This window comes from Balaenoptera acutorostrata, chromosome 16 (genome assembly GCF_949987535.1).
Source record: "Balaenoptera acutorostrata chromosome 16, mBalAcu1.1, whole genome shotgun sequence".
Taxonomy (NCBI): Eukaryota; Metazoa; Chordata; class Mammalia; order Artiodactyla; family Balaenopteridae; genus Balaenoptera; species Balaenoptera acutorostrata.
This window is the reverse complement of record NC_080079.1, coordinates 39,356,370-39,371,396: the sequence shown is the minus strand read 5'-3', so window position 1 is coordinate 39,371,396 and position 15,027 is coordinate 39,356,370. Positions and strand designations below refer to the sequence as shown.

The following is a 15,027-nucleotide window of genomic DNA, read 5'->3' as shown; positions in this document are numbered from 1 at the left end:
TGCTGAGTTTCAGTGGTTCTGGGTGACTATACCTGCTAGGCATTTAAATATTGATATTTGAAGATAGAGATTTTGCAGTCCATAGCATATTGATAGTAGACAAAGCCTTGGGAACAGGTGAGAGTCACTCAGGGATGTATAGGGGAAGAGTGGAAGGGTGCTGGAGAAGAACCCTGATATCTAAAGGGATGTGGAGGAGTGTGTGAAGGAGCCTATGGAGGAGAGGTGAGAAGGCAGAAAAGCACAGGGATAGAATAACATCTTGGAAGCTAAGGAAAGAGGGAGTTTTCCAGAAAAGAGTGGTCAGTGGGATCAAATGGAAGGGAGACATTGTTTTACGGATTCTTGGCTGCTCAGTTTCTGCTCTCAGTGCCTTGATTTGGCAACTCTAGTACAGTTTCGACATGAATCTCCAATCTAAGGACTGTGTATGTAACTGACTGGGTATTTTGTATAGCTTAAATTCTTAAGAGAATCTCATTGATTCAGCCTGTGCATTGGTTCCACTTGGGTCCATCCATTACAAGCAGCGATGTCTGGGGAGAGTAGTTGGGGAGGTTGAGTCTGTAGCTGTGGCCAGGCAGACTCACTAAGTAGAGTATGCAGGGGAAAGAGATCAAGTCAGATAAACACTGAAGATCTTGTCAGGGACGATCATTACAGTGACTACTGATTAGGCGCTGTTTTAAACGCTTTACATGCAGTAATTTGATCTGTTTGAACCTACTGCTGGGCATAGAAATCATATTGCAATGGATTAGAGTCCTTTACTCCTAATAATGACAGTGAGTCTTGAGAAAGGCATTAATCTGGTTCTTACACAATTGCCCTTTGTTTTGTGCTTCTTTACAGAGGCAGAAGCCTTCTCTGGGTCCACTCTTTTTTTTTTTTTTAATTGAAGTATAGTTGATTTACAATGTTGTGTTAGTTTCAGGGGTACAGCAAAGTGATTTATATATATATATTATATATATATATTATATATATATTCTTTTTTCAGATTCTTTTCCCATATAGGTGAGTATACTTCCCTGTGCTATAAGTAGGTCTTTGTTTCTGGGTCCACGCTTAATGATCAAATGGAAGACTGCCTTCTGATCTTATTTCCTTTTCCTGAGTTCTCTTAATTGAATCATGAAAATATTACACATAAAAAGAAGTCTTTGAGCTGGGCAGATACGACCACACGAGCATTCTGAGTCGGTTTACTCCAGAGCTTGATGGGTTTAAGTGACCTCTCTTATCCTTAGGAATCTGCCTCACTGTGAACCAAGAATATAGGCAATGTAGCAGATGAATTTTTAATCTGATTTTTTTTGAACAGAGAGTAAACAATGTTTTCATGTAACAGCTTTTTGATGTAAACTGTTCAGAATGGTGATTTCAGGCCATTTCAAGCTGATGGGCTCTTTTAGTTCACAATAGTATACATTTTAGTTGCCTGTCTCTGGATTGTTTATGTTATATTTGTGAAGGAAAAACCAGTGATATAATCCATGTGAGGATGTGCTCACAGACGATGTGGTTCATTTAACTTATTCAAGCAATGCATTAAATAAGTGTCCAGTTCTGTATTCTATTGGATTTAAGTGTTAATGACTTAGATTTCAGCACTAACTGAAATATGTTAGGTCCCATCAGCTTAATTGATTCTCAAAGAATATGGGAAACTCACCAGAACTATAATCACAAATTGTTATACACAGTTCCTTGATGCAAATTTCAAAGAATATTTTACAAATGCATTTGTGAATGGGAGTTCTGTTTATTATAAGGTTTGGACTGCTTTGGCTGTTTTCTGTAGTGATGGCTGTGAGAAGACTTAGGACATGGCAGGTCTCACTTTAAGAAGGGGGTAACCTTCTGCAGGATACAAAATTAATGCACAGAAATCTCTGGCATTTCTATACACTAATGATGAAAAATCAGAAAGAGAAATTAAGGAAACAATCCCATTTACCATCACAACAAAAAGAATAAAATACCTAGGAATAAACCTGCCTAAGGAAGCGAAAGACTTGTACTCAGAAAACTATAAAACACTGATGAAAGAAATCAAAGATGACATAAACAGATGGAGAAATATACCATGTTCTTGGATTGGGAGAGTCAATACTGTGAAAATGACTGTACTACCCAAAGCAATCTACAGATTCAATGCAATCCCTATCAAACTACCAATGGCATTCTTCACAGAATTAGAACAAAAAAATCTTACAATTCGTATGGAAACACAAAAGACACTAAATAGCCAAAGCAATCTTGAGAAAGAAAAACAGAGTAGGAGGAATCAGGCTCCCGGACTTCAGACTATACTACAAAGCTACAGTAATGAAGACAGTACAGTACTGGCACAAAAACAGAAATGTAGATCAATGGTACAGGATTGAATGCCCAGAGATAAACCCATGCACATATGGTCACCTAATTTATGACAAAGGAGGCAAGAACATACAATGGAGAAAAGACAGCCTCTTCAATAAGTGGTGCTAGGAAAACTGGACAGCTACATGTAAAAGAATGAAATTAAAACACTACTTAACACCATACACAAAAATAAACTCCAAATGGATTAGAGACCTAAATTAAGACCAGCCACTATAAAACTCTTAGAGGAAAACATAGGAAAAACACTCTTTGACATAAACCACAGCAAGATCTTTTTTGACCCACCTCCTAGAGTAATGGAAATAAAAACAAAAATAAACAAATGGGACTTAGTTAAACTTAAAAGCTTTTGCACAGCAAAGGAAACCATAAACAAGACAAAAAGACAACCTTCAGAATGGGAGAAAATATTTGCAAATAAAACAACAGACAAAGGATTAATCTCCAAAATATACAAACAGCTCATGGAGCTCAATATCAAAAAAACAAACAATCCAATTAAAAAATGGGCGGAAGACCTAAATAGACATTTCACCAAGGAAGACATACAGATGGCCAAGAGGCCCATGAAAAGACGCTCAACATCACTAATTTTTAGAGAAATGCAAATTAAAACCACAGTGAGGTATCACCTCACACCAGTCAGAATGGCCATTGTCAAAAAATCTAGAAACCATAAATGCTGGAAAGGGTGTGGAGAAAAGGGAACCCTCCTGCAATGTTGGTGGGAATATAAATTGATACAACCACTATGGAAAACAGTATGGAGGTTCCTTAAAAAACTAAAAATAGAACTACCATATGACCCAGCAATCCCACTACTGGGCATATACCCTGAGAAAACCATAATTCAAAAAGAGTCATGTACCACAATGTTCATTGCAGCACTATTTACAATAGCCAGGACATGGAACCAACCTAAATGTCCATCGACAGATGAATGGATAAAGAAGATGTGGCACATATATGCAATGGAATATTACTCAGCCATAAAAGGGAATGAAACTGAGTTATTTGTAGTGAGGTGGAGGGACCTAGAGTCTGTCATACAGAGTGAAGTAAGTCAGAAAGAGAAAAACAAATACTGTATGCTAATGCATACATATGGAATCTAAAAAAAAAAAATGGTACTGATGAACCTAGTTGCAGGGCAGGGATAAAGATGTAGACATAGAGAATTGACTTGAGGATACGGAGTGGGAGGGGGAAGCTGGGATGAAGTGAGAGTAGCATCGACATATATACACTACCGAATGTAAAATAGTTAGCTAGTGGGAAGCAGCGGCATAGCACAGGGAGATCAGCTCAGTGCTTTGCGATGACCTAGAGGGGTGGGATAGGGAGGATGGGAGGGAGGCTCAAGAGGGAGGGGATATGGGGACATATATATGCATATGGCTGATTCACTTTGGTGTACAACAGAAACTAACACAGTATCGTGAAGCAATTATACTCCAGTAAAGATCTATTAAAAAAAAAAAGAAGGGGGTAATCTTCTTAGCCATAAAGGTGGCTATAACCACAGTTTAGAATATGTCATTTTACTGAGTAGTGATACTAAAGCATATGTGCTGATGAGGACCAGAGTTTGTTTAAGGATATCCACATCTGTCAATCAGCCAGCAAAATATTTATTAAACTTGTATTATTCATTCAACAAGTATTTACTGAATACTTAATGAAGTCCAGCTACGTCACATTTGCTTCCTCTTTTTAATCCTTGCAGCAGTTAACAAGAATTATAATCCCACAATTTTGGGAGACTTAGAGAGGTTAGGCTTAACTCATTCAAGCTTTTAGTGGAGCCCGAAGTTGAATTGACTCTAAACTGTCCAGCCTCAAAATCTATATTATTTTCTCTTAGCTGGGCCCTGTTGGGAAATCAAAGCTGTATAAGCTACAGCCCCCACCATGTAGGGTTGACAGTGAAGTCTAAAATACAAGTCTCTAAGTCTATAAAACATCAGATATAAGTCTAAAATATCCAGGATCTAATGGGGACAGGAGTTTAGCAGAGAGGCATCAAGGAAGGTGATTTGAACCCACAGGGTTTGTGCTGCTTGTTTTTTTTGGCCACACCATGCGGCTTCCAGGATCTCAGTTCCCTGACCTGGGGTTGAACCCGGGCCATGGTAATGAAAGCCCAGGATCCTAACCAACAGGCCACCAGGAAACACCCTGTGCTGCTTGAAGAACAGGCAGTGTGTGGTTAGGTGGAGGGTATGAAGAGATTCTTCCAGATAGGATGGGCCGAATGAGAAAAGGTGCAAAGCCAGAATGAGCTGTGTTCAAAACCTCCTGCTTGGAATAGAAGTTCTGCAGTGTAGAGTAGAAAATGTTATCGAAAAGGTCGCTGGAGCCTGCAAATGAAGGGCCTTAAATTCCAATCTAAGAATTAGGACTTTATTCTGTGTAAGGACTTCATTCAATGCGGAGCCATTGAAAGTTTTGAATATAAAAGCATGATTAAAGGGTGTTTTAGAAAATTCATCCGATTGTCAGTTGGAAGAGGAAGTGAGAGAACTAAAGATTATTAAAGGGGTTCTGAGCCAAGGGATGGATGTGATGGATGCTTTACAACCTTAGGGAGACCAAGACGAGCAAGATTCACGGGGGAGGGGCTTCCCTGGTGGCACAGTGGTTGAGAATCTGCCTGCCAATGCAGGGGACACGGGTTCGAGCCCTGGTCTGGGAAGATCCCACATGCCACAGAGCAGCTAGGCCCGTGAGCCACAACTACTGAGCCTGCGTGTCTGGAGCCTGTGCTCCGCAACAAGAGAGGCCGCGACAGTGAGAGGCACGCGCATCGCGATGAAGAGTGGCCCCCGCTCGCCGCAGCTGGAGAAAGCCCTCGCACAGAAACAAAGACCCAACACAGCCATACATACATACATACATACATACATACATACATACATACATACATAAATTAAAAAAAAAAAATTCACGGGGAACTGTGCTGAGGAATAAGGTTCAAAAAGCCGGGCCAAGCCACGGGGATAGTTATTCATGACAGTGGAGGGCAGTCCAGCCAAGAGGAGACTCCAAATTATCGTCAAGAAGACAAGCAAAGGTCAGAGCTGGAGAAGGCGTTCATAGCATCCGGAGGTCTGAGGAGTGAAATGTGATTGTATATGAGAAGCAAGCCAGGAGGACCTGGAGCAAGCTCTGTTGGAGAGGGTGACACAGATGAGGCCACTGCTTCTGGACTAAGACTGAAGACCATCTGGAGGCCTGCTCACCACATAATGTGGAAATAGGCCTGAGCACTAAAGTGGAAGTCATGGTAAGGGTCTAAGTCAGGGTGTTAACAGTGGAAACTGGAAGAAAGATCCTTATATGAGAGATACTGTGAAGAAAAACAGGACCTGTAGATGGATGATACATAATTAGAGAGGAATGAGAGCAGGGGCTCCTATAAGCCCTCAGAGTCATTTTAAGAACAAGTCATGTTCCAGAGATTAACTTGGAAATGAGTTATGCAGGCCTTGGAAAAGCTTCATCAAGAACCTTTCTCCATCAGGAAATGTTTTTTTAAAACGGTCAGTCTAACGTGCCAGGAATACTGCTACCCCCAGTATAACCATGGAATCTAAACTTCCCCTGTCCTCACTCACCATCTTTCCACCTGCTTCTCAGTGCAGGTGTGAGCTGTCCCCAGCCAAATCGCTGAAGGAGGCTTTTGGGTCCAGGTGTGAAGATTTGTGAGCATCTGTGGGTGTGTGAACCCCTCTCCTGGAGGTCCTGAGAAGGAACTCCACACACATACACCCCCAACTTCCAGCCACATATTTCTCCATTCTGGGTCCACTCTAGGACAGTATGCAATTTCCGGATTCTTTGGTCCAAAAATAGTAACTCTTTTACCCTGCAATAAACTTCATCTAATCGCTTCTCTTCCACTTTTCCTGCTTCTGAAGCAAAAAAACATAGCCATTTTGAGGGTTTTTTTTTCTCCCCTAAGGAGTTTCAGATCTCCTTTTTCCTCCTCCTTTTTTATGTTATTTACTCACATCCCTCCATATGGAAGATTAAGGGGTGCATGTGTCATAACAGGAGGTTTGGGAACATAAAGAGGGCTGAAAGAGGCTGAAAGAGAATTAATTCACCTCCATTTTGGAGGGACAAAAGGGGCTCAGAAGAGGGCACTGCTAGGTTTCATCAGTTTCTTCTAAAACCAAGATCTTTCTTTCTTGTAATATTTTAGAATGTTGCCATAAACAATGTGGGTATATCACAACTTATCTATGTATTTCACTCTTATCAATGTCTTACCTATTTATCTTTCTGTCCTTCGTCTTTACTCCATGATGTGCTTATAAAAGGATTTCTCAAATAACTCCAAGTAATTTTAATCCTTAAATTAGAAGTAAAACAAGAGAGTCAGTGATTTTAAGAAATGTGATCAGGAAGGATAAAGAATCCAGCAGTGCAGAAGCCAAGGTGGTTTATAGTGTTTTGTTTATTGCCAAATCTTGTAAAAATGCACTCTTTTCAAAAATAGACTTTATTTTTTAGAACAGTTTTAGATTTATGGAAAAAATTGAGAAGATGATACAGAATTCCCATATATCCTGCACTTAGGTTACACTGTTACTAACTTTAGTGTGGCACATTTGTTACAATTAAGGAACTGAAAACACATTATCATTAACTGAAGTCCATACTTTTTTCAGATTTCCTTAATTTCTATCAAATATTTTTTTCTGTTCCAGGATCCCATCCCACATTGCATTTAGTTGTCATGTCTCCTTAAGCTCCTCTTGACAGTGACAGCTTCTCAGACTGTCCTTGTTTTTGATGACCTTCACGCTTTGGAGGAGTACTAATCAGTTATTTGGTAGAATGCCCCTTGGAGTTGGCGTGGTGTTTTTCTCACGGTGAATGGGAAATGACATAACGTGGTTGCTACGTCAAATATGATGTCAGGCCAGAGCAGGGATCCTGCCCGGTCCGCCCAGTGCGCTTCCCTGCCCGATTGGCAACTCCTAACAATTGTACCCCTCGTGGCGCAGGCCTCTCTCTGTCCCCGCGGCGTCGAGAGGGCGACAAGGGGGGGGTGTTGGCGCCCGGGCTCCTGGGTTCCCTGGGTCCGGCATATAGATATATATTTTTTAGAACGGGATTTATGTTATTTCCTCTGTAACCTGTTTTCGCATTTGGGCATACAGCATGATATAGTTTTAGGTCAATAAATACAGATGTGCATATTCAGCATATGGATATGCCATAAGCTATTTAATTGATGGAAATTTTGATGGCTTCTCTTTTAAATAATATTATTATGAACATCTTTAGGTAATGATTCCTTTTTCTGTATTATGATGTTGATGTTCTTTGAGAATTAGCGAGACTAGCAGGGGAAATCATAGTGAGGCATTGCATGTTCTCAGCAAGACTTGAATAATTTTATTTCCATGGAAAAATGTGTTTTAAAATAAACTAAAATTGAAAAAAACACTTTTAAAGAAAGAGCTTTTTTTTTTTTTTTTTTTGGCCACATAGCTTGGCGGGATCTTAGTTCCCTGACCAGAGATCAAACCCGGGCCCCAGCAGTGAAAGCACTCAGTTCTAACCACTGGACTGCCAGGGAATTCCCAAGAAAGAGCTTTTTATCTTCAGAATTTTAAAACATATTACAGAGCAACAACTATCAGTACCATAGGTGTCCACACTAAAAGTAGAAAAATTCTGTAGAAATACGTAAGAATATATAAACTATAAATACATAAGAATTATAAATATATAAGAATTCTAGAAATAGATTCAAACTACTAAAAGATTTTCAAAGTAATAGGGAAATGAATTATAACATATTTTGAGATCACTGGACAATAATGATGGAAAAGAAATAAAATTGACCCATGTAAGCACATGACACATTATTAAAATGTCAGATGTATCCAAATAGAATAGTTTAATCATAGTTTAATCATATCAAAATAGATGTCTAAAGAACATATTTGGCTCAGCTATGATGAATGATCAAATGGAAGACATCAAAGACAACAGGAATATTTTTATATATTCTTAAAATACCCTTTAATATGATATAACATATTACAGATAATATATGTGATATATAATAAAGTGTATATCAAAAGGAAAGTGAACAAAAAGTGTATATTATAATTAATAAATTTTTTACTATACAAAATACAGAAAAAAGTACCAGTATGCTTTTGGCTGCACCGCGTAGCATGCAGGATCTTAGTTCCCCAACCAGGGATGGAACCTGTGCCCCCTGCAGTGGAAGCTCAGAGTCCAAACCACTGGACCGCCAGGGAATTCGCGCACAATACATTTTTAAAAAGTGGATGAGGTCATTGCCTAGATTGTCCTTACTTAATACCAAAAGAGACAAACACACAAATATCATAAGTAACTTACAACATGGAAAAATACATATTCTTACAGTAACTAAATAGGTACGAAGTAATCTAGGGGGAAAAAAACATTAAAACTGCAAACATAACAAGTTAGTTGGAATATTTAGAAACAGGTATATTGTGGTAGCCTGGTAACTTGGCAGTGTCTTTCTGGAAAATGAACTGGCAATACATAATGAGACTTACAAAATAGTTTATAACTTTTCATACTCAGTTGTTTCACTTTGGGCTATAGACCCCAAGGAAATACTCTGAAAGGAAAGAAATATAAATAGATATTTGTAATGGTAAAACATTTGAAGCTACTCAGGTTAAGTAATGAAAATGAAATGAGAATGAGCTTTTGATTGTTTACATTTTTATGTAGTATCAAAAGCCATAATATGCATGATACCATTTAGTCCTCAATGAGGAAGCCGTGACACAGAGGTCCCGCAGCTGGGACTGAAAACTAGGAGTTCTGTCTGGGCAGGAGTAAGACCTGCACTTGGAGTCAGGAAGCCTGGCGGTGTGTTCTGCATCGTGCAGGTGTGGGACTTCAGCCAGTAGTTTAAGGATCTGCAAATGGGTCACAACGCGCAGTCTCCTCAGCTCCCGGGCTTTGAACGCTAAGTGAGATAATGGCTGTGAGAATGGAGCTCCTACCATGAGCCTGAGAGGGTGATTACTGAGGTTGCTGCTTTCTGCAAACAAACCTTTAAATGAATCTTCAAACTGCACACCGAGGTCAGGGAGGTTTGGGACACTTTTAATTAGCAAGACAGCAATGAAACCATAGCCCAACAGCAGTGAGGGCCAAATTCAAAGGCAACAGCAGAGTTGTCATTAGAGAAGGAAAGTGGATTTGTTTGCACTGCGGGGGAGGCAGGAGGGTGTAGAGGGAATTCAAATCCACTTACTTGTTTTTGATTGAAGACATTAGGCACACACCAAAAGCCTTTGAGCACTGAGAACCTCGTAAACTGACCTGCGCTTTCCAGCTTCCTCATTCCTCCAGCGCCCTCTCTTTCATAAGCCTACTCACTGTAGCACAGGCTCTGATTTGGCTCCAAGGGTGCCCCGCCCCGCCATGAAATCATCTGAAGTCTTTTCCCCACGTAGCATCTTTTCTTCTAGTCACGCAAAACCAAGGCCTGCCGTGACCTAGGCTATCCCACCCTGAGTTCCAGAAGCTCCTTCATACTCCCCTTTAGGCATCTCCGATGGGAGTGAGGAGTGGATCTGGCAGAGATAACTCACTGCAACCCTAGGCTGGGTGATAAAGTCCCATCTTTAATAGCTCATGAGGCTAACCTGGGGCAAAGGCCATCCTCATGCCGGTGACCAAGCATTCATGACTGAGACAGCCAGCAGGAGAGCAGTAAGTGTGGGGTGGGTAGAACAAGGAGGCTTCAAACTGGTGCACCTTGGAGAGGCATGTTACTGGCTGGGCTTTGGGTCAAAGAAAATGATAATCAGAACGGCAACAATATCCTCCTGTGCTCCTGTGCGTGCGTGCGTGTGCATGTGTGTTTGTGATGCTTCACCACTACAAAATTGCTTTCCTATCCATTGTCTGACTTGATCATGAGCCCCACCTCCCCAGACTTGCCTTAGAGTGGACCTAAGCCTTAGAACACTTCTAAATCTGGGTGACTTAGGCCTCAAACTACCATGATGTCTCCAGAGTAGATTAATGCCTCCTGGGCCTCATGAGCCTCAACATCTTACCTTGTCATGTATTTTCTTTGATACTTTATATAGAAAATTATTTAATCCATTCAGCAGCCCTATGAGGAAACTATTCTTAGCCCCATTTTACAGAACAGGAAATGGAGGTTTGACAATGTTTATCACTTGCCCAGGGTCACTGAGCAAGTAGGTTACGAAGAGGGTTTCAAACCCCTATTTGCTTGACGCCAAAACCCATCCTCATGCGACTCCTGGGAGTTTTTCTGGGTCAGTGACCTGGAAGAAGGTAGGGATTTTTGCATTTTTTTTCCTTAGGAACCCAGAATAGAAGTATGCCACCAACTTTGTGGTTTCTGGGCCACTTCCGGTTAAGTGTCAGTGTTAGACGAGGTGCCGTGGACGTCTGTGTGCTCCTTTTCTACTCACAGGGAGGCAAGCATTTGTTCTTTAACATGTGCTTTGCTTTCCGTAGAGAGAATCCTTTTTCTGACGGCCACTTTCTTTCCGAAGCTTAGAACACCATATGCTCTTAAGAAGGAAGCAAGGGTTTCCACAAGGAAAAGAAAAGTTTTCGGCTGCCTCACCCCTTTGCAGTTCAAATATCCTTCAAAACATCTGCTTCTATTTTATTTGTTTGCCTTTTGGAGAAAATCAAGGGTAAATGTGAGATAAATAAGAAGCAAAATATCTTCCTGAAACAAACAAAAAAACCCCAATACCTGGCCATCTGAAAAGATTTTATTTGTTTGTTTAAAACATTGTTGAAGTGATAGAAAATCTGGACAAACACCCATGATTAAGATGCAGTTAATAAAAACCAAAAGTTCAGAGATTAACTATTACACACTGTAAGAGAGTAGTTCCTTCCGGTGGACGCTGATGGTTTTGGAAAACCAAGTGCTTGTTGGGGAGGCAATTAACAAGATCATAACAAAGTTTCCACAGAAGACTAGCAAAGCCTGGAGTTTATTCTGGATCTCAGCCTCTAGGGAGAAGGAACAGCCAAAAGAGAGGAAAAAAACCCATCTCTGTGGACAAATTAAGCACTGGGTGGCATTCACGTGCACAGGTGGGCAGCAGCCCCTTAAGTCAAACGTGCTGTGATGGGATCAGAGCCCTTTTCCACAAACGCAGCTGTGCTGAACGATATCATTCCACCATCTGAATCTTTTTTCTTTTTTCTTTTTTTTGGCTGTGTTGGGTCTTCGTTGCTGCGCGTGGGCTTTCCCTAGTTGCTGTCGGAGGGCGGGGGGGTGGTTTCTCACTTCAGTGGCTTCTCTTGTTGCGGAGCACAGGCTCTAGGCGCACGGGCTTCAGTAGTTGTGGCACACGAGCTCAGTAGTTGTGGCTCACAGGCTGTAGAGCGCAGGCTCAGTAGTTGTGGCTCACGGGCTTAGTTGCCCCGTGGCATGTGGGATCTTCCCAGACCAGGGATCGAACCCATGTCCCCCTGCATGGCAGGCAGATTCTTAACCACTGTGCCACCAGGGAAGTCCCCCACCACCTGAATCTTATTAGGTATTTTCGTATTTGCTTAGTTTTTCTTTTTTAATGGTTCTTTTTTTGCATGTGGTAAAACGTACATGTAATGAAATACCCATCTTAAGTGTACATTCCATGAGTTCCGGCAAATGCAAACACCTGTGTACCTCAAGCTCTTATCAGGACGTACAGCATTGCCATCACCCAGAGGCAACTGCTGTTCTGACTTTGCAAATTAGTTTTCCCTGATGGGGGACGTCATATAAATGGAATCACACGTAGGTTTTTTGGGTAAGACTTCATTGACTCAGCAAAATGTTTTCATTTATTATCATCCACGTTGCATATATCAGTAGCTCATTCCTTTTAATTGCTGATTAGTATTCCATTAGAAGAGTATTCTATAATCTGGGCGTTTTGTTTTGTTGTTGTTGTTATCTATTTTCTTATTTGATGGACACTTGGTTATTTACAGTTTTTGTCCAAAAAAGTTGCTAATCATATTCTTGTACAAGTCCTTTTGTGGGTATAAGTTTTAATTTCTCTTGAGTTAATGTCTATGAATGCAATTGCTGAGTCCTGAAGGGAGGTAAATGTTCGGCTTTATAAGAAACTGCCAGGCTTTTTTCTGAGATGGTTGGACCACTTTACACCTCCACTATCAACATATGAGAGCACATGGGCTTCCCTGGTGGCACAGTGGTTAAGAATCCACCTGCCAATGCAGGGGACATGGGTTCGAGCCCTGGTCCAGGAAGATCCCCCATGCCGCGGAGCAACTAAGCCAGTGCACCACAACTACTGAGCCTGCGCTCTAGAGCCCATGAGCCACAACTACCAAAGCCTGCGCACCTAGAGCCTGTGCTTTGCAACAAGAGGAGCCACCGCAGTGAGAAGCCCGCGCACCACAACGAAGAGTAGGCCCGGCTCGACGCAACTAGAGAAAGCCCACGCACAGCAACAAAGACCCAGTGCAACCAAAAATAAGTAAATAAATAAAAATTAAATTAAATTAAAATTAAAAAACAAACAAAAGCATATGAGAGCCCATCCTTGCTGACTTTAGATATTATCAGTAGTGTCTCATTTTGGTTTTAATTTGCATTTCTCTCATGACTAGTGACATTGAGCCCTTCTTCATGTGCTTATGGGCCATTTGTGCATCTTCCTTTGTGAAGTGACTGTTCAAATCTTTTGCCCATTTTTATAAAGTGGGTTGTCTCTTTATTATTGAGTTGCAGGTATTCTTTATATATCTTCATGTCAGAGGACGGAGGGAACACATAGTGCCCACTGAACTAAGAAGGCATCTTGAGACTGAAAAAAATGAGGCAGGCAACTCCATATAATCAATGGATCAGTTCATTATGGGGTAACTTACTCACAGGATGGGATCAGGATTGTGTCGACAACCATCCAGAAACATTCACAGCTGTACTCTGTGCCACCGCGGGGCCACTGGGACAATTTTATATTAACCTAGAGTATGGGGGTAGGTACTTGGAAACAGGACGTGCCTTTCTATGTCAAGACTTACGAATGGGTAACGAATTTCGTGGGCATCAGGAATACGTCAGTGAAGGTTTTCGTCATTGTTTGGGGACTAACAGGGCATAGAGGAGAGGTCACCTGGTTCTAATGATTATTAAACAATATGTATTAACTACAAAGCCCTCGATGACAGAGAAGTGATTCACTTTACATTACAGTCCCTGGCAGGGTCAGCAGAAGAACAGGAGAGACTGTAACGGCCCAAGATGGCTTCAGTTATGCTAACAGCCATACACTTCATACAGTAGAGAGATATATGTCTGAGACCCTCCCTCTCCTCTGAGGGGCCCAGTTACTTGATCTTTTTGTCTGTATTTCCCCCTAAAATGTTGCCAGGAATTCTGCTTTGTTTAGTACTATATTCCCAGTGCCTAGTATGGCCCCTGGCACTTAGTAGGAGCTCATTTACATAAACATTTACCGAAAGAATCAATGAACGAACAGATGAACTGACTTGTGGGCCTGATATCCACACACAGTGTTCTTGAATTTAATGGCAGTGATTAACAAGGAAATGGAGAGAAAGAAAATTTTAATGTTATCCTTGAGCCATAAAGTGTACTTGGCACAAAAGACTCAGGATACCTTCAGGGGATTTATTCACGCAGGGAAAATATGGCTAGAATATCTCATGGACTAGCCTCATTTGTCCCCCTTTATGAATCCTCTCGTGCAAGCCACCCCTGCTGTCTACTATGTCCCGACCCCTTCCAAGCCTTGGGTTCTGACCAGGTTTGTTTGATGGATGATCAGAGCGTCTAGCCTTGGAGAGTTTTAGGTAACTTAACCCAGCCGATCCCAGCTTTCAACACCTACCTCTTGGCTCCCGCTGACACTGATAATGCTGTTCCCTGCCAGCTGGCCCCTTTGTTGGGTTCTGTGCCTCACTAGCAGGCCCACCCCACGGGTGTGCACTGCCTTTCTGAGCCCCCAAGGGCCAGCAGGGGGCTCCTTCCTCCTTGGTCTTGAAGTGGTTTTCCTGATCCTAATCCAGATGGCTCTCCTGCTGCAGCTATACACTGAATAATCATTGTCAGCATCCGCATTTGTAGGGAACTTGGCCATTTACAGAGCACGTTCCCATCCATTATCTATATAAGCCTCCAAACAGTCCTATTTGTATTCCCCTTGATTTTTTTTTCCCAAAGGAAAGGCATAAAGAGGTGATTTAATTTGCTCCAGAATGTAAAAGTTGCCCTCATGTGACCCAGAGTTTTCTAAGACTCTCTGGGTCTTGCTCAAAGAATATTGGAGCTTTTTTTTTTTTTTTAGCTCTGGTGGGTATACATGTACAGTGTTTAAAAGCCTTCATAGATTTTTACAGTTCAGCCACTTGGATTACATCTGTCATTAGAAATTTAATTACCATACCAGAGACACATATGGGCAGTTCTCAACCTTTTTATTTTTATTTAACCATCATTATGGGTTCCCCTGACCCACCCCCTCCCCCCTTGGATCACATCTTCACATATTATTTTTTTAAATGTCCACCACTAACTGTATTTATTGACTCATTTTACCTTTTTTTATTCATCAGACATGT

At 41.3% G+C, this 15,027-nt stretch overlaps 1 protein-coding gene across 3 annotated transcripts in view; it reads left to right on the top strand.

Moving 5' to 3' along the window:
• PAPSS2 (3'-phosphoadenosine 5'-phosphosulfate synthase 2) overlaps positions 1 to 15,027 on the top strand; it is a 79,839-nt gene that overhangs the window by 35,180 nt on the left and 29,632 nt on the right. The gene's annotated exons all lie outside the window — the stretch shown is intronic.